This window comes from Podarcis melisellensis (assembly GCF_964234715.1).
Source record: "Podarcis melisellensis genome assembly, chromosome: 5".
NCBI classification, from domain to species: Eukaryota; Metazoa; Chordata; class Lepidosauria; order Squamata; family Lacertidae; genus Podarcis; species Podarcis melisellensis.
Genome location: NC_138537.1, coordinates 60,514,179 through 60,532,008, shown reverse-complemented (window position 1 = coordinate 60,532,008; position 17,830 = coordinate 60,514,179). Strand labels below are relative to the sequence as shown.

General features: G+C 44.1%; 1 protein-coding gene and 2 long non-coding RNA genes across 6 annotated transcripts in view; all 3 read right to left on the bottom strand.

Moving 5' to 3' along the window:
* Window positions 1-431: 431 nt before the first annotated feature.
* Window positions 432-5,845, bottom strand: LOC309370588. Its single transcript, XR_014168622.1, has 2 exons — window positions 3,187-5,845; window positions 432-2,811 (listed from the first exon to the last, which is right to left on the bottom strand). It is a non-coding gene; the product is annotated as an uncharacterized lncRNA (long non-coding RNA).
* Window positions 5,846-8,298: 2,453 nt separating this feature from the next.
* LOC309370785 lies at window positions 8,299-9,784 on the bottom strand. Its single transcript, XR_014168692.1, has 2 exons — window positions 9,217-9,784; window positions 8,299-8,624 (listed from the first exon to the last, which is right to left on the bottom strand). It is a non-coding gene; the product is annotated as an uncharacterized lncRNA (long non-coding RNA).
* A 4,376-nt stretch (window positions 9,785-14,160) lies between these two features.
* The window catches only part of PWWP2B (PWWP domain containing 2B), a 32,727-nt gene continuing 29,057 nt past the window's right edge, over window positions 14,161-17,830 (bottom strand). For all 4 annotated transcript variants that reach the window (XM_081912757.1, XM_081912754.1, XM_081912756.1 and 1 more), the window contains exon 4: window positions 14,161-14,745. The gene's annotated coding sequence lies outside the window, so the exon portion shown is untranslated. The remainder of the gene's footprint in view (window positions 14,746-17,830) is intronic.

The following is a 17,830-nucleotide window of genomic DNA, read 5'->3' as shown; positions in this document are numbered from 1 at the left end:
AAAAGTATGTACAAAACTGGACGTGTGCATGTATATGTACACATACACACAGACAAGTTCTGAAATGTACCTATTCTGCACCCACTGAAACCCCCCAAGAAGACATATGCAGTTTGAAGTGAAGTAATGCAAGCCTTCCACAGTTCTGTAATAAGGGCTTGTCAATAATGATCAATGAAGGGCGCTTGGCCATTGTTTTTGGAATTACCCAGGGGAGAGCAGACCAAGGCAGATGTTTGCGCCTGAATGGTGGCTTTGTTGCTGACACACAGCAATGAAAGGTAGAAGACGAGGCAAGCTATCGATTTATTTGGCCATCTCCCACTGTTTCTCTGTAAGCTGTGCTGCATGCAAGAGAACAGAAGGAGGAGGGTGTTTTAAAATAAGTCACGTATCCTATAATAACAACCCTTCAATTTGCTTCGCCATCCTTTTCTTCTCCTTTAGAAAAAAACAACAACACTACGCCATGAGGGACTACTTCTGGAGATTGAGCCATAAAGCAAGCTGAAAATAAAGACGAGTTTATGGATAATCACGTTCTTCCCCAACGGTCTATTGTCTTTTCAGGGTAACTCTCTGTGGAACTAGTTCTAAAGTCAATACCTCAAAGGGGCCTCAGGGCACAAACGGCATGGATTATACACTAAGGCTGCGCACTGGGCAAGGTTTCAGACATTGATGTAGGCCTCAGTTATCATTGCCAGATGGTGCTTTCTGCTGCCCCCTTCCTCCACCAGCCATAAGGCTGCCTAGGATTTAGCTGTGCCACGGCTGCCATTGCCCCTGGGCCACTACCATTTAAAGCATAATATGTGTTGTAAAGTGAGCCAGAGAAGGAGAGATAATGCTGTTGAGGCAAGAGGAGGGGAAGCAGAGATGGAAAACCTCAGGGGTCTTGAGTGTTTCAGGGCAATGTTGGAGGGTATAGTTTCGGGCAGGAGACAATTGCCACACGACACACATTAGCAGAACCTTCCTCTTTACGTCATTCAGTATAAGAGAATCGTATTGAGGAAGTTGAGCCTGCAGTCAGGAGAATAACTGAGGTATGGTCACAGCTATGGTGAAATAACTATCCACAAAATGAAAATTCTTATAACAAGGCTGCTTCCGAGTCCATCCTATGGATCCAAAAGCTGTGCCAAAAAGCGAGTACAAAGCTGTCTAAACGGTGCTCATTAAAGATGGGGGAAGGAAACAAATTGTCCGCCTCATTGCTGTCATGAAAATATAGTCAATCTGATACATTTTAATCAGATCCTTTTCAATTCTCAGCGCTGGGGGGAAAGTGTTTTGCAAAGTAATTCGAGCCAAGTTTTTCCCCTCTCTCTTCCTTTCAAGAGACCACATTAGCACAGATCCAGCTAACTTTGCAGCTCCCCTTTGTCTTGCACTACATCCAATACGGATTGGTGGCATATACCTCCCACTGGTGGGAAATCTTAAATGCGGCCTCATTTCTCAGTCTGCTGAAAAGTTGGCCGCATAACAGTGCAAATCTTTGGCAGAAATGGGCTTATTGTTCTCTGCAACAGCTAACACCCTAGTTTTCAAGGGACCGAAAGCATTGAAACTGAGACTGGCTAGTGCCCCATCTCATCTCTCAGGTCATCTTGGAAATGCATCATCTGAGAAACTTCAGAAATGCCTGGTTAAGCAAATAAAAGCGTCAACAGCAGCTGCCGAGCCATCCTTGTGACCTCTGGTAGTTCGTGCTGGCTGTTGCCGACACATCACAGGACAGTGGAAGTGCTGAGTAAAAATGGAAAGCCATGCTTAAAATTCCTACTTTGCTGTGAAGCATGATGGAGCATTATCTAGGGAAATAAGGAAGCAGAAAAAGAGGGATTATCTGGCCAGCTCCATTATTAGAAAGCATCAGATCATAAGAACCAAATAAGTGAATTATGGGCAAGGGAAGCAGGAGAGTTGAAAAACAAAGAAGGGGGGAGCAGAGAAAGAGAACCCATCTCTCTGCTTTTGATCACATATTATTTTTCAGAGACTCCAAACTGAAACACATTTCTTTTTCTTTTTTAAAAGGACATAAAAAAAAAATGCATTTTAGGCATGTCTTTTCTATTGTTCCTTTTCGGAAAAAGAGCGCTCAGAAAGGTTTAATCCTGGATTCCTATTGCAAAAGTTTAACAGTGCGTCTAATCCTATGCATGAAGTTTTTAATGCTTTTTTAAAAAGTGATAAACACAAATACAATATTTAATTAGAGACTGCATTTGGAATTCCAGTTTCCCCAGAAGCTCTGTCCATTGCACAGATCCACTTGCAAGGTAATGAGGCTGCTGTCTTGTCAAGTCAGCAAGGAAAGAAGGAAGGAAAGAAAGAGGGGGAATTTTGTTTATGTAATGCTTAGCTCTGACCAGAGTGCCCTAGACCAAAGCCTTCTTTCGTCTTCCACACCCATTTATTTGAATACAGTTGAAATCTCTTTCCCCCCTTATTCCATCAGTTCAGATTCTGTTAGCATATGCTCCAAAAACCAAATCCGACCTTGGGAAGTCAGGGATTGAACCTGGGACCTTCTGTATGCCGAGCATGTGCTCTGCCCCTGAGCTACATTGAGCCAAGCTCTGCACCAGGCATGATGTTGAACTCCCACTCTCTTTGTTTATCAGCTCTTGGGATTGCACAGGTGACTCTTGCAGGAGTTAGCAAGTGGCATGCTTTTCCTTTGTGAACTGGAAAGTCCACCAGGGGAGGCTCACTGGGACTGATCCTCCTTGGAGGCAGCCCCCCCTCAATGCCACCTCTACAGCGTCCCCTTGGAGAAGAGGAGAAGTTGCTGGTTTCCTCCTGTTATGTACTGAGTCGAATAGGATCCAAACTGCAGCAGTCTGATTGGCCCTAGAACAATAGGCTCCAAAAGGCAGCAGTCTGATTGGTCCTAGAACAATAGGCTCCAAAAGGCAGCAGCCTGATTGGTCCTAGAACAATGTAGCAGTATGATTGGTTAGCAGGAACCACCCAATCATGCTCCAGATAGAAGTGAATCCACAACCTGATTGGCTTACAGTAGAATTCCGGAATTAGCCAATCATGTGCAGCCCATTGTGTAAATAATGTATATAAAGCAGATACTCTGAGGGGACATTCATTCATTCCTCCTCACCACTATGAGCTGAATAAAGAGCATGAAATCACTTTGCGACTCTGAGTATATTTCACCTCCCATCTTTGTTCCCAGTGTAAATCTTTATTCCCCCTCTTGTACCTGATGTAGATTTTCATTCCCCCCTTCTTTCCTGGGGTGGGTGGGTGTGTACAGCATTTTGTGGTTTGCTTCAGGTGCCAAAATGTCTTGGGCCAGCCCTCTACCCAGCACTAGGTTCGTGCTACTAAATTAGAAATATAATGTTTATGTAGCATGCCTCCACCTTTTCCTGAGATGAATGCTAATAGCAGGGCTAAGTCTCTATTTCTCTGCCTATGCAGGACTGCTTCAAGCATATGACATAGATTTATCTGTTAAAATCATAAAGGCTAACTCAAAAGAACCAGAATCACAAAAGTTTCCAGCTTCCTGGGAATCTGAAAGCAAACATCAGTCCTTCATAATTTTTGCATGTTCTTTGTTTATTTAGGGGAGTGTTGTTTTTTAGCAGACTGCAATTTTGCATCAGGTAGATTAAAGATATTGTAGCTGGCCATTCTTTCTCAACACCTTTCTTTGAATGTTAAGCATTCCTGTCTGTGGACAGTTAAGAGTCACTACAGAGAGAAACTCAGCCTACCATAAAAGTTCAACGAAAGAGATATGAGTTAGGAGTACATTCCTTGAGCAGGAAATGACCTATTGGCCAAGAATGCATTTCACATTTGCCAGCTCATCTCACATTAGTCTCTTTGGTCTATATTTCTCTGGACCATGACAACATACAGTAGCTGGAATAAGAAACCACAGGACCCATTTCTTGGATATAATAAGAAAAATGCTAATGATATCCCCATGAAGTGTAGACATGGAAAAATAAATTGAAATGCAGTGTGTTCCCATTGTATGAGCAGACAATCATAATCCACTGTTCAGTACTAATCCGCAGACCTAATTAACTGAAGTATATAATAATTTTCTGCACTGGAGGAAATGGATAAATATTTAAACAAGGGTGAATCAGATTTACAGCCATAGTTGTTCTTATCAAGCGCCAAGCTACCACGTAAGTCATATCAAATCCTTTCCTGAATGTGGAGTCTTGGGTGGAGACAGAGTTAAGAAACATCAAGTGACTATTGTGAACAATATTTAATTCAGTTTTAGCCCTGGCTTTTCGGTGCTGCACTCAAGGACCCTGCTTTTTAACCTTCCATGACATTTTTCAGTAAATGCCCTGCTGAAACTCTAGAAAGAATTGAGGTGCTGAGATCCCCAGAAACAAGAAGGCATACTTTCATCAGGATGTTGCCAAAATTGTTTTAGGACACAGAAGTTCTTCTGGGAAATGAGATGTTTCCTACCAGCCATATGCACATCTATGACACATTCCAGATTCCGAGGGTGTTTTCCGGCTGGAACACAACCACATAATCCCAAGGGTTTCAGGGCTGCTTCAGAGTACTCAGCTACACATAAGAAAACAAGTATCCATGATATTTTGAAGCTGCATATGCGTTGCCTTCCTGCCTCATCATTTACATATATAAACACATGGCAATAAGATTGCTTAGGCGTATTACAGAATATGAATCATTCCTTTAATTATTTGAAAAGTTTTGAAGAACATGCTAGTTCTCCTTCTGGAAGTGAGAGTTCTGCTATATCAAGTTTCATGTTTCTCTGGGATTACCTAGGAAGGTAAGTGTTTCTTCCTACTGCAGCTCATAATAGAGGGCTGCTGTTGGGTATCCATATTTGGGATAAATTTGGAGAGTGTGCGGCTGAGTCATATAATCCTAACAGTGTACCAAGGAAGAAACTGATCTCCTTGCTTCTTTAGCTTCATTGACCCATCGAAAGCAGAGCATCCTCATCCCTAAACTTCTGTATAATAAGGCAGTAGCTCATTCTGGTCTTCCTGGTCTTTTCTCCTTGCACACTGGGTCTTGTGTGCTTTGCTGCTCTTCAATAAGCCAGCCTTTCCCTTTTCCTGTGCATGCCCTCGCTTATTTTCCTTTCCTTCTCTGAATCCAGTATCTCTTAAGGCAGAGAGAGTGAGAAACATAGTTCTAATATACATTTTCAAGGTAAATAAGTTTCTGAGATAGGGCAAATTAAGCAGATGATGAGTAACAGGGCGAGGGCAATTAACATATGCATGAGGTGTGCAGTGAAGCAGGAAGCAAAACCAATTGCTTCCATTGTACGCAAGACACAGGGTTAATTAGCAACTGATACATGGGTCTAGAGTTGCCCACTGCGATTGTAAGTGGGTGTTTTAAAATATAATTACCACCATTTTGTGCAAGTTGGCAGTGTATTCATTGTGCAGTGCTGCTCAGGCACACCTGGCTTGTGATCCAATCCCTAGCAGCTCTGAGAGAATCAACTGCGGCTGAAAATACACACAGTGTAAAAACCAAATAAGCAATTCATATTATTTCAGGAGAGGGAGGTCACTTCCAGAAAACCTCTTAACTGAGCATTCATCCTGACTTGCTTTGCACAAAATTTGTAGAGAGGTTATACAGTGCCTGCTACTTGTAGGGCATTTATTCCAACTGGTTTGCCGGGAAATTATATGACATTGTTATCCCACACTTCCCAGTGCATTTTCATATCACATTCCTTACCGTTAAAAATTATTGGTTCGTAATGAGGGTTGCTTCTGTTCATTATACAGTGGTACCTCAGGTTACATATGCTTCAGGTTACAGACACTTCAGGTTACAGACTGACTCCGCTAACCCAGAAATAGTACCTCGGGTTAAGAACTTTGCTTCAGGATGAGAATAGAAATCGTGCTCCGGCGGCACGGCGGCAGCAGGAGGCCCCATTAGCTAAAGTGGTGCTTCAGGTTAAGAACAGTTTCAGGTTAAGAACGGACCTCCGGAATGAATTAAGTACGTAACCCGAGGTACCACTGTACTATTTAAAAATTAATCCCCACCCACCCCCACAGAATTTCTAAAGAATATTCGTGACTAGATACTTTTCTCATCCTCTTTGTTTGGGTCTTAGATAGAATATAGCTTCTGTAAACCCAAGAGCATTTTATTTAAAACAAACTTCTCTACTCCCAACAGCAACCAATAAAAACTTTTAAAAACAAAACAAAACACAAAATACCATTTTGAACCCTAATTCTCTTAAAATTGGCTTGGACTTGTCCCACTGAAAGCAACAGTCCGTTTGACTTCACCATTAACTTGTTCCACTGGTTTCACATTAGATTTTTCCCCCATGTACAGTATATTGTCAGTTTCAGTTAAAGTAATGGGGGGGGGGTGGACTTTAGCCCTTTTAACATCCCATCTAGCAAGCATGCCAACCCTCTTGTAGCCTATCTAGATGCCTTTACAAATAAACACCTTCCCCACCACCACCTCAAGGGCAAGAGAGATGTGCATTTATACACGTAGCAGTCATCCCACAGCCCTAGGGCTGGAGTTGTAAAAGACTTACTCCTTGCCGCTGCTGCTGTTTTAATCTCTCATAAAGATGGAAGGCACAGCGGCACCCCTAACAGATTATCTCAATGCCAGAATTTACGCAAAGAAACATGCTTTAAAGTTTGCTACCCTCCAGGCTGCGAAGGGTGTTAAAAGATCAGAATCAGTACTTTCAGTGGGCCAGAGGTTAACCAGAGCAGCAACAGCTGCAAAGTTGGCTGCATGTGGCCGCATCTTTCCCTACGAGGAAAATGGCAGCCGTCTGCAGCACGTGTGGCTTCCAAGCGAAGGCCAAGCACTCGAATCATCGAATTGTAGAGTTGGAAGGGGCCACAGGGGTCATCTAGTCTAGCCCCCTGCAATGCAGAAATATTTCTCCCAATGTGGGGCTCGAACCCACAGCCCTGGAATTAAGAGTCATGCTCTGCTGACTGAGCTATTTTAGTATGCCTCTGAATACCAGTTGCTGGGAATCACAGGTGGAGAGACCCTACCTGCCCAGAGACTGTCTCACCAGAGTGGTGCATGCTCTGGTTATCTCCCGCTTGGATTACTGCAATGCACTCTACGTGGGACTCCTTTTGAAGGCAACTCGGAAACTACAACTAACCCAAAAAGTGGCAGCTAGACTGGCAGTGGTCATCAAAACCATATAACACCGGTCCTAACGGATCTTCACTGGCTCCCAGTATGTTTCCGAGCACTGACCTTTAAAGCCCTAAACGGCCTCAGCCCAGTATACCTGAAGAAGCGTCTCCGCCTCCATCGTTCAGCCCAGACACTGAGGTCCTCCTCCATAGGCGCCGACTCCATGGGGCTTGAGGGGGCCCGAGCCCCCTCAAAAATTCGTTTGGGGGGGCTCTGCCCCCCCAATAATCTCCGGCGCCCCTCCAGCAGAGCGCCATCGCCGCCCCTCCCCCAGCCCAAAATGCACAGGGAGGGGCGGGCTGCATGCCTCCTGCCCTCCCTCCCGAGCAAAAGCTCCACCCAATTTCCTTTGGAGCTGATTAATAGGCGCAGCACGCTCTCCCCTATTCGCTCACGAGGAGGCGGCGCCACTTTATTTGCATATTCATGAGCTTATTTATTATTCATGAGCTTTCCCGGGCCCCCCCAATATTTTTTATAAGTCCGCGTCCCTGTCCTCCTCCGAGGGTCTTCTGGTGGTTCACACACTGCAAGAAGTAAAGTTACAGCGAAACAGGCAGAGGGCCTTCTCGGCAGTAGCGCCCACCGTATGGAATGCCCTCCCATCAGATGTCAAGGAAATAAACAACTACCTGGCTTTTAGAAGACATCAGGGAAGTTTTTAATGTTTGACATTTTATTTATATATATATATATATATATATATATTGCTGGAAGCCGCCCAGAGTGGCTGGGGAAACCTAAGCTGATAGGTGGGGTATTATTATTATTATTATTATTATTATTATTATTATTAGCAGCAGCACTAATGGTGCTGCCTGAGGGCTTTCCTCAGGCATCCGGTTGGCCACTGTGAGAAGCAGATGCTGGAGTAGATAGGCCTTTGATTTGATCCAGCAAGGCACTTCTTTCATTCTTAAGCAAGCCATTGAGTCAAAACTACACATCTAAATCTCCATGATGTGTGAACTGACCCGTTTCCCAAGTTCAATCAACACAAGCTACCGATCCCTCCGAAACACATGAGAACCTGGCCGAAATGCAGCAGCGGCATCATTACAAATGATACACCTGAAGCAGGCATGCTGAAATCATGAATTTTTATTACCCGGGGGTTTTGCCACGTCAAGCCAGGATTTCCCTATGAAAACAAAAGGTGGCTTCTCCCCTTTGAGAACTAAGTTGTGCAAATTGAACGACAGCTGTAGGTAGTTAAGGGTCAATGGACACGTCCTCCTTTTGCTTCAGCAAAATGCAGCTGCTACAAGGAAGGCTTGCTGCTCTTAAAGGAAGAGCTTTGCTGAGTCTTGGCTTCCCTGTATCACAAAAACTGGTTGAGCAAGCAGGCGAGTTTTCTTTGGAGCCAACGCAGTGGTTAGGGCAGGTGCTGCCCATTGCGTGGCGAGTTCCTGCCCCCACCAGGGTAAATAAAGACACGAGACACGTGATTTAAGGTTAATTGGGCGAATTAGGCCACAACTTTATTGAATTCAGGAATGAGAGGCATTGGCATAGGCATTGGTCCTAATGACTATCCGGCTCCAGCCCGATTGCTGGAGACACGGGGAAGGGTTAACCTTATATCGGGGGAGTCTCCTGCCGAGGCACGTCGAGTAGGAGCTCCCCCGGCTCACCGCTCTGGGGCGTGCCTTTTGCCCACACCTCCATAGGCTTCGGACAGGGCCACGCCCCCGGAGTCATTTAACGGACCACCCTTCGCTCGCTGGGGGGAGGTGATGGCGTTCCTCCCCCCCCACATCGTCTTAACCCCTTCTTACCAATGCCTACCGCCAATGCCGAGAAGTTGTGACGAGTTGCTACGCGGTAGGCGAAAAACCAAAGGCCAGAAATTGCCAATTGGGAAAAATTCCTACCATGCCCCTTGCGGTGACAGACCGAAGTCCATGGCAATTCCGAAGCCCCCGCTCACGTGGGGTGGGCGTGAAGCCCGCAACCCCACCTCCTGGGGCAGGCCCGGAAGTGGCTTTGCTGGAATACAACTCCCAGGATCCCTCATCACTGGCCATGCTGCTTAGGACTGATGGGGGGGGGGAGTCCAGCAGCTTCTGGAGGCTCCCAAGTCCCTCCACACTTTGGTCAGTAGGACAAGGGAGACATAGGTTCAAATCTCCAGTTGCACCCTGGTCTCTCAGCCATCCTCATGGACTGCTGCAGTGCCAAGAGAGGGAGATAACTATGGACACTCCTTGGAGGAATGTCAGGATACAAAAAATTGTAAAATAAAATAATGTGAAACCGTTGTTGGGTGAAGCCTGGGGGAATGGATACAACTGGTGCTAGCCTAAAAGTGGGAAGTATTTTTCAGGGGAGCAGGGACAAAGTGGAACATTGAAGGGGGACAGGGAAATTAGGGAGGATAGTACCTGTTCATTTTGTCTCATATTTCAGGCTCTACATGTTAGAAACTTGTTCTTTCTTCTATGTGAAAGTTGAGAATATGGGGATTATGGTTCATTGGGGAGGGGTGGGTGCAGATGCCTGTGATGGGAAGTGTAGAAAACAAGTTCAGCCCAGTCTCTCTCTTTAAAGTGATCAGAATTACTCACAATGTATATACACACACACCTATTTTGCATTTTTTAAATATATGAACCTGGCTCAAATAATCTGAATATAAAGATGTATCAAGAAATGCACATAAATTTGAAGAGTGGTATAGAAATAATTCTGCCAAAGATTTTCTTCTTCAGGCATGCCCTTTGAATATATGTTAATTATTAGCCCCCAAATCTTATCATCTAGCTACTATATCAGTCCCTTGGTGAGGCACGCTGCCAATAACCATTAAAGCACATGGGGAGGATTTTATTGTGTGTTGTCCAGTCCTAGCTCTCAAATTACCGATCCGGTGTTCCAAGAGAAAGACTGAAAGGTGGGCCTCCTTCCTCTGTCTGAAACATATTTAGAAAATAAAATGCCTCTTTTCTCATATGAATTTCTGTTTTACCTGAACATATGTAACACTAACACATACTTCACACCACTCATTTTTGTTCTTTCGCAGCAGGATAGGGGGAAATTAGTAGGGGTCCTGCTGGCTGTTCTTTCCAACATGGCTTTCATACACTGTGGTCTAACAATCCAGTTTTCCTTTTTTAAAGAAACCCAAAAGGGACACAAATATTGTGCCAAAACAGTGATCGCATAGCCAAACCCTTTCTGTGAGCTGTAACGGAAGGGATAATTTCTCATTTCCACAGGCCGAACAGCGTCCCTTAAATTATCATTATGTTGGAAGAGAAACAAGACCCTGTCTCTGCTTCGATAGTCGCTTCACCTACCTGTACCTTCAAGAAATTGTGTGATTTTTACAGTCAGGCCATGGAGGGATCAGATAGGGACACAGAAAGATGGAAAAGAGACAGTATGGAAGCCTTGTACCATTCCTACCCCTATTTCGTTTTGATCTGTGGAACCCATGAAATGCAAAATTCAAGTATAGAATCATTGGTTGTACTAATCACCATCGTAAACAGTACAGACTCTGCCTTGAGAAGCATAAAGCAAAACATTTACAATAAAATCACATGATAAAAAAATAATTAAGGGGACAGGTTTGCACAATACAGAACGTCTTAAAGAGCAATCTTGGCCATTCACGAGGACATGGGGGAAATGTAATGTGCCAAGCGCAGACAACAGATGTCATCAGTAATATTTCCTGCAGTGAAGCCAATCCATTTTTCCAGATTCAGAGGCCACAGGAATTGTTGGCAGTTCACATATTAGATTTTTGTGTGCTCCAAGGTCACTCCCATGGGGAAGGGGAATAGAAAAAGTATTGAGAGAAGTGGCTACGCGTTTTAGTTCACTTCCAAGCAACCTAAGGTCTATTTACATGAACACCGTGTCAAGTTTCATAAACCTTTCTGGAATTATTAACAACCCAGTAATGTAAAGTTTCTCTGGAAGTCTTTAAAGCACTTGAAGACTTCAGAAACCAACCTGTTTCCAACCTTCTTCTTTAAAAGAAAATTAACTTCAGTTTGTCAGCTGGGAAAGTTTACTCAGCTGAGCAAATATTTCTGCAGCCTGTTTGTGCACCTCTGGACTTCCAAGCTTCTGCAAGATGGCATTTAACTTAATTTGACCAGGATATCTTCATATTCAGGCTGATCTTACACTATGAGTTTGGGGTGTGGTAGGCTATAGGCCTGAGTGATGCAAGCTAGAAGTTGGATGCAAAAGTATTGGGCTGGAAAGGCAGAGAGAGAGAAAGAGAGGGGCCTAATTTCTGCTGGGATCCAAGGCTGTGCCTATGGGAGAAGTCAGACCTTTTTGGGGTGTTAATGCTTTGAGCCCCTCTATCCTAGGCTCAGGTTGTATATATGTGTAAACAAACCATATATCATAAAGACCCCACAGTCATTCACTCATTCTTAAAGGAAACACAAACCCTGGACCCTTCGGATCTTACACAGCTTTGAGACTGAGGGGGTGTACAACACCTACATGGCCCCACAGTCAGGTGGATGGGGAAGAAGTACATTTTGCACCATTTGCCAAAATGGAACACAGTGTCTATAGCATTTATAAGCCACAATAGAATTGAGTCTTTTTTACCATTCCATTCAGTCTTAAAAATTGACTCCCCTCCCCCCGCCCCTGGAACGCTATTTGCAGAGGCCAGGCTGCTTGCTCAAGAAGCATTCCCTGCCAGCAAAAGAACAGGCGGTTCAGAAAACTTTATTCTGTACACACCAGAGCTGGATTCCAAAAACGCAGACGTCAGTTAATATGCATCAATGAAAGAGATACCTCTTTCATATCCGAATGCAACTTTGCACGTGAGCCACAAGTGGTTCTAGAACCCATGGATTCTTCCTTCTGAGGTTTTAAATATGTTTGGCAGCCTTCAAACCAATATTTCCCCAAAGCTATACACCACGTGGGCACAGAGTCGTAACTAGGTCATCTTGTGCCCCTGGCAGAACTGTCCAGATTGCGCCCTCTAGCCACGGACAAATTAGCCCTTCTTTCCACCTCTCCTCCAACCCACTCACCCATTCAATTTCTCATGCACTTTACCTCACACATATCAAATAAAGACCCTCTATTAAAAACCTTTCATTATGAGGCAGTAATCAATATTTTTATTTATAGACATATTTTTAGCCGATTTTGCGGGGTGGGCCCCCTTGCCTGTGCCCCTGGCAGGGGCCTTCCTCACCCCCCCCCCACCCAGCTACAGCCCTGTGTGGGCAAGGACATTAAGTTACTGACACATTGCAATGCTACACATGTCTATTCAGAAGTAAGCCTTCCGAGTAAGTAAGTGGGGTTTACTTACTTCCTGGTAAGGCTGCAAACAGCTATCCCCAATGCGTCACCTACTCCAAGGGCAAGCAATTCCATTGTTTGCAAATGACCAGATCATTCAATTGCTCCTGAAAGAGACAGAAGAATTACTCACAGTCAAAGGAGGTTTGCCTTTCACAGAGATGCAGCAGCCACAGGTTGTGGGCTTGCCTCCTTCCAGTCAAGGAGACTCTCAGAACGGGGACTTGGTGCAGAACCATCTGTAAAGCAGACCTTTTAGGTGCAAGAATGAAGTGATGAGGAATGTGTTACACAGGAGGAAATAGAAGTGTGAACTGGTTATCAGAAGTTTCTGAAAGCCAAATGTATGATGTGCTTACCATGCCTACCTCTGCAGCAATACACCCTTTTCTGTGCATTTCCAGTGTTTGCACAGAGCACTGTCCCTGAGTGAAGCCAAAAAACAGCAATGACTAAATATAGACTGCATAGATGGATGCATGCCTATATCATGTGGAAGACACAGATGTCAAACTACAACAAGACATCTCTACAGATAAAATTACATGTAGGGAAACCACAATCCAGAGAGGAGCCTCAGGCACATAAAAATTTAAAGGGACCAGATGTCCTAGCTCAGGGATGGGGAACCTGCAGGTGCTGGTGGACCACAACTCCCCTCACAGCCCTGATCACTTGGCTCATGAAAGGTACGACTACATAGAATCATAGAGTTGGAAGGGACCCTGAGGATCATCTGTTGTTGTTGTTGTTTAGTCATTTAGTTGCGTCCGACTCTTCGTGACCCCATGGACCAGAGCACGCCAGGCACTCCTGTCTTCCACTGCCTCCCGCAGTTTGGTCAAACTCATGCTGGTAGCTTCGACAATACTGTCCAACCATCTCGTCTTCTGTCGTCCCCTTCTCCTTGTGCCTTCCATCTTTCTCAACATCAGGGTCTTTTCTCATGAGGTGGCCAAAGTACTGGAGTCTCAGCTTCATGATCTGTCCTTCCAGTGAGCACTCAGGGCTGATTTCCTTAAGAATGGATCCATGGGTCTCTCAAGAGTCTCCTCCAGCACCATAATTCAAAAGCATCAATTCTTTGGTGATCAGCCTTCTTTATGGTCCAGCTCTCACTTCCATACATCACTACTGGGGAAACCATGGCTTTAACTATACGGACCTTTGTTGGCAAGGATCATCTAGTCAATTATTAACCACTCTCAATTCCACCCTGATAACTGCCACCTGCCTGGATTTTAACTAACTTGTCTGAATTAATTTTAAGATGTTGTTTAATTGATTGATGTCTGTTTTTATGCTTATTGTGTTGTTTTTATGATGTTAGCTGCGGGATACAGACAAAATTATTATTATTATTATTATTATTAGTCCAACCCCCTGCAATGCAGGAATACGCAGCTGTCCCATATGGGAATTGAACCTGCAACCCTTGTGTTTTCAGCACCACGCTCTAACCAACTGAGCTATCCAGGCCCTCATCTGGAAGGCTTCAGGTGCTCCACCACCCTGGTCTAGCTCTTTACTTGGGACGGCCAAAGCTATGATGAGAAGGGAAGCTTGGCAAGATTCCACATGCAAAAGCTGGCAAAGGAGGCCACGGCCTGTTGTTTTGAATAAAAGCCACCCAGGGATGATGCGTTGCTTATTTTTCCGAAGTTTAATAGACGCAAAAGTGAGTCCATTTTTAACTTAAGACTACACCGGTTCCATTCTATTGCATTTCCCTTGCAGAAGTGTACATAATAGGAGTAAACAGTTTTGTGGTGTTAAAATCAAAAACAAGAGTGTGTGAGAGAGATCTTGTTACATAGAAGCAGCAGAAGCAGCAGTGTGTGTGTGTTTTTGTGTTTGTGCGCGTGTAGGGGAAGGGGGAGAGGAACAGGGGAATTATCAAGAGTAGCTAACATTTCATAGGTAATAAATACATTCCGAGGTGTTGCATTTCATTTCCCCCCAAGTCCACTGAAACAGCACTCGCCAAGGTTGCTTCTCTCGCGTTAAGTAGCTTTGTGACTTTTGGTCAGACTAGCCCGTGGAGGGCTTTTTACTAAGCAGTCCAGGTGCTTGTTATAACTTTCACAGATTATGAGCTGTGGGCCAGTCCAAAAACTCATCCTGCTGCCACGAGCACGGAAACCTTAAGATTCTCCCAGGGAAGTGTGTGTCAGGATGTTTACAGACTTTGTGAAACTCTAGGACAGCTGTGGTCTTATCTTCTGTTACCTTGAAGAAAGTGAAAAAGGGAGAGGTTACTGAAAGTGGCACTGCGCACTCAAACCAGAATTGTCACCAGAAATGTACACGCAGCCACCGGTCCAAATATAGCGTGGGACTTCACAGTCTAAATTGGTCGCAGCAAACTTGAGAGAAGGCACAGGGACTCTACAAGCTGCTCAGTCTAAAGGAAGAACCATAGCTAAACGAAAAAACCACACACTACAGTGGGTTGTGGGTGGGACGTGGGTGGCGCTGTGGGTTAAACCACAGAGCCTAGGACTTGCCAATCAGAAGGTTGGCGGTTCGAATCCCCGCGACGGGGTGAGCTCCCGTTGCTCGGTCCCAGCTCCTGCCAACCTAGCAGTTCAAAAGCACGTCAAAGTGCAAGTAGATAAATAGGTACCACTAAGGCGGGAAGGAAAACGGCGTTTCCGTGCGCTGCTCTGGTTCGCCAGATGCGGCTTAGTCATGCTGGCCACATGACCCGGAAGCTGTACGCCGACTCACTGGCCAATAAAGCGAGATAAGCGCCGCAACCCCAGATTCGGTCACGACTGGACCTAATTGTTAGAGGTCCCTTTACCTTTACAGATTTTTTTTTTATTTAAAAAAGAATAATAACAATCTGACTAATCAAATCTGCTCACGCACATCTTGCTAAACCATGTTTTGGTGCTGGGGAGCTTGCAACTCTTCAGATACTGCTGGAACCCCCAGCTCCCATCAGCACCAGCTAGCATGGTCAGTGATGATGGGATTTGTAGTCCAGCAATATCTGAAGAGCCACAGGTGCCTCTTCCCTGGTTTAGTGTGACACATGTGCATGTATTACTTCAGATTTTGTTATACATCTGCAAACATGCTTGAAGATCCATCTGTCAATCCAGCCCTATGACAGACACGACTTTGGCCCTTAGCATTCCCTGTCCCATGATGCAGTCCCTCAAAAACTCTCCCCTCCCTCTCTGCTTACACTGGTAAGTTGACACATATTTCTTCCAGTCATTCATTTTTATACCGGGGTAGGCAATCTGGTGCCATTCAAATGTTACTGGACCACAATTTCCAACAGTCCCGATGGCCAAGCGGTCTGAGGTGGAAGGGAACTGCAGACACAACAATATCTGGAGGAGGCCGGATCGTCTATCTCCCATTTGAAGATTTGTTTTATTGAGCAATGCTGAGCATGTTTTGCAGCACATCACATCACAAATAAGGCTGCAATCACATACCTACTTACCTAGGAGAAACCCCTATTGATTTCAACGGGACTTTTTTTGAGTAGACCAATACCGAATTGTGCTGTTTGTTAGGAACAGAACAAAATGCACATAACATACTTTATAATATATTAAATACTTTGGAATTTTAAAGCATAACCAGCTTGAGAAACAGGGAGGGAGAGCTGACAAGATCCATTTCCGGAAAGAATTTACACTGCAGAGTAATAGAGATTTCTTATTTTTCGAGAATTTCACAAAAAGGAAGCAGTAGCAGCACACGCATCGAAGTAAATTACGGTAATCCTCACATGCAATATCAGCTTGTGTTGACAACTGAAAAGAAGCCTTCAAAACACTTAGGATGAAGTTACCTTAATAGTGGAATAATTCTTGCCAGACACACCTGCTGCTTTAGAAATGGAATTAAATTTGTCAAAATGTTAAAAAAATTAAAAACATTTCTGTCTACCCAAGCATTTGATGGCTGAGAGATACTGTTCCTGGCAACCTTGAAATCGTTAGTATGTGATTGTTTTACATGATTTTAATTGTTTTTAGATGCTCTTATTTTATTTTTTATTGTATTGTTTAATCACTGCTGTGTTTGCCACCCTGAACTCTTTTGGGAGGAAGTGGGAGGGGGGAATAGAAATTAAAAAATTAAAATAATCACAACAATGTACTCCTTTTAGAACCAGTGGCCACTGAATTTTCATTTTGCCTTTCGTTGTTCCTGAGGTTGTCCAGTGTCCAACCACAAAACATCTGTATCTCTTAAGAGCTGATTTTAGGGATGTTTGGATCTGTTTGAACATTTTGTCTTAAATGATTTTAACCCACCCTGAGACTGAATGATGAATAAATGATGATAAATATACTCGTGATTATGTAACTTTCCCCAGCTTTTCAACATCTACAGAAGTTTAATAAATAACTCTACATTTTTTGATGCCTTAAGTAAAGAGGTCTCTTCCTGAAACAAGTGCCTCTTTCATATATCCACAGAGATGGATCGAGTCCAAATATTACAATCAAAAGCTAAAGACCATTGTTTTTGACAACAAAAGAACAATTTTGGGTGACCATATTCTTGGAGACAAGCCCTGCGGCTGCAAGATACACCAGATAACACCACTTCTAAAAAGAAAAAGAAATCTAGCCCCAGAGTTCATGATTCATTTCAGTTTATAATAAAAAAAAACCAAGAAAAGAATAATTACATTACTAAATCAGGGACTGGCAGAAGGTAGCTTTGCAGTAGGTGAGCTAACTCCCAGTTGTTAAAGCAACAACAAAAAGGATCCCACCCTCTAAATTAGACTGCTGAAACAAGGAAATCTTAGGAGAAAAACAGGAGTGGGTTTTCTGTGTCAAAGGACTGCAAGTTCCATTCTGGTGCCAAAAACAAGTTTCCTGGGCTGAACTCAGAGGAATCCTATTCCTTGATTCCAAGTGCTGAGCTGCTCTGGTTAGTGGACCTTGGGTTTGTAGTGGAACAACCACCATCAAGAACGAAGCAGATCCAACAAACTTGGAGCAGATCAACTGCACTTGCATCGTAGATCACACAAAATACTTATTTAGTTCTGGACCAAATGCATAAAGAAAAACTGTGGCCACACAGAACATCACATGAGACTCTCCAAGGCTAGCTGTGTTTAGCAATACCTAGGCTTCAGAGCTTGGTTTTCTAAACCGTTTCCCAGAGAACCCTATGGCTTCTTGGAAACTTATCAGGTTCCTCAATGAGAAGGACCAGTGATAGCAGAGAAACGTCTTTGGCTGACAACTTGCTTACTTTTACCAATCTTTTCCTGCAATGCACTACAGCAGAGCTAGACTGCTAGATGCACTCTAGTTCACACTCT